Source organism: Condylura cristata, unplaced genomic scaffold (assembly GCF_000260355.1).
Source record: "Condylura cristata isolate star-nosed mole 26May11 unplaced genomic scaffold, ConCri1.0 scaffold00002, whole genome shotgun sequence".
NCBI classification, from domain to species: Eukaryota; Metazoa; Chordata; class Mammalia; order Eulipotyphla; family Talpidae; genus Condylura; species Condylura cristata.
Genome location: NW_004567103.1, coordinates 45,093,020 through 45,095,121, shown reverse-complemented (window position 1 = coordinate 45,095,121; position 2,102 = coordinate 45,093,020). Strand labels below are relative to the sequence as shown.

Sequence of the window (2,102 nt, the reverse complement as noted above, 5' to 3'; positions counted from 1 at the left end):
TATATGACCTGGTCTTGGAAGTTACATTATGTCACTTCCGCTGTAGTGACAAGTCAGGAGAAAAAAATAACTCCCTTGTCTCTACCTCTCCATAGGAAGTATGTCAGAGGCACACTATGAGAAGAGGAGTGTTGGAAAATGCGGTCTGTCACACTAGCACAGGGCTTAGGACTCCATAAAAGACTGGTAGATGAAACAGAAACCTGAATAAATACATAGGTAATTAAACCGGAAGTCTCAAGTCTTTATGGCTTTGAGGGGCTTTTACGGCTTTTGGGTTCTCTTTCAGGCAAGACTCTATCATTTTCTCAATTATTTGCATGTATGGAAATAATGTATTTTCTTATATCGGCAAAAAATGGATTTCAGAAAATGTTAAGATACATTCTTTTCTGGAAAAAGAAAAATACCAGATGGTTTCACTCATAGCAGGAGTATAATGGACCAAGCGAGAAAATACTAAGAATAATGAACAGCCATATACCAGAGACATTTTGTGGGGGTGGGGTGGGGAATGGGATCAAAAACGGGGGCGGGGGAAGTGCACGGGACTATGGTGATGGCACTCGGGTGACTCGGTGATGGGAAACCCACGGGGATTACAATTGAGATGAAAAAAAAAGTACAAAATGATGTAAAAATAAACTATTATATTATAAAGAAAAAAGATACATTCCTTTCTGAATTTTAGATTTTCATGCTGAAATATAGGGTGTGTAGGTCATAGGGACGGGAGGGAACTCTATCTCTATCTCTCTTTGCACACTTTGGCGATTGGACCGTGTGCAAATCATATTCAATCGTCTACCTTTTAAAAGTATTTAACTTCTAAAGTGAAATTTGACTCTCTTCTCCCCTGCTGCCTGAAGATCCATCGACATCATGAATGACACAGTGACTACCCAGCCTAAGAAGTTCATGGGCCATGCACAGCTTCAGCTGAAACCAGTGGTCACAGATGTCCTTTATCCTGAGAAGGCAATAGCACTGAAGTCAGAAATTTGGGGAAAACTAGCTGACATTACAAGACCACCCCCAATGTCATCTTTGTATTTGGATTCAGAACCCATTTTGAAGGTGGCAAGACAACTGGATTTATGATTCCTTGGATTATTAAAAGAAAAATGAATCCAACCATAGATTTGCAAGACATGGCCTGTAGGAGAAGAAAAAGAACTGAGAGTAACAGTGAAAGGAATGCAAAAACATAATGAAGAGAGTCAGGGGGCTTGCAAAGGCCAATGTTGGTGCAGGCAAAAAATGAGCTGGAGGCTGCACAACAGAAGGAGCAAAGATTCTGCTGTTGCTTTATCTCTATCTGTGATGATTGTCTAGATTTTTCATAAGAGGATTAATAAACCCTTTTATGTGTATGGGGAAATATATAAAATAAAATTTTAAATGAAAAATTATGATGGGCATCATCACCAACTTAATAATTTAGAAAAATATATAATGTGTACATAAAGCTAGAGAGATAAGAGAATAATAATGGAAATGGAAAAATGTTGACAGTGGGTGAATCAGGGCACAGGGTACATTCTTAGTACTATCAATCTTTGTGCTTACAACTTTTCTGTAAATGGAATTTTCCAAATAAATTAAAAATAAATATTTTTGCATAGAAGAACTGGGGTGTAGGCCAGAGGTGTGGGAGATGAAAGGATTCACCAGAGATAGATTGGGAACAGAACAGGCAGATTTACTGAAATACACTGTTGAGGGGAGCAGTGGGCAAGACAGTAGAGGTCTGCTGTGCCATATGTGTGTTAGTATCCTGGCTGGGGATAGAACTCAGTGTGTAGTGGTGATAGAACTGAGATTTAACCCCTGGGCCACCAGGGAGGCCCTAAAATTAAAAAAAAAAAAATCACAATGCAATGAACATGGACTGCAGCTGTCAGTTACAAGCATAATGGCTCATTTGGAGGAAGTAGATTCTTCTCACCTATTCTCTTTGTTGCTTGCCCAGCACAAATTGAAATTCTCATTCATAGTTCCTCTTTTAATCATTTCATGGAATAAACACTTTGTTGAGTCATCAAAAATTAGAAAGAAAATCATAGCTCATGGTCATATTATAATTTCCTCAGAATTGGTGG

The 2,102-nt window shown here is 38.6% G+C and overlaps 1 pseudogene; it reads left to right on the top strand.

Moving 5' to 3' along the window:
- Nucleotides 1-807: 807 nt before the first annotated feature.
- LOC105853771 lies at nt 808-1,291 on the top strand (annotated as a pseudogene).
- Nucleotides 1,292-2,102: the final 811 nt, after the last annotated feature.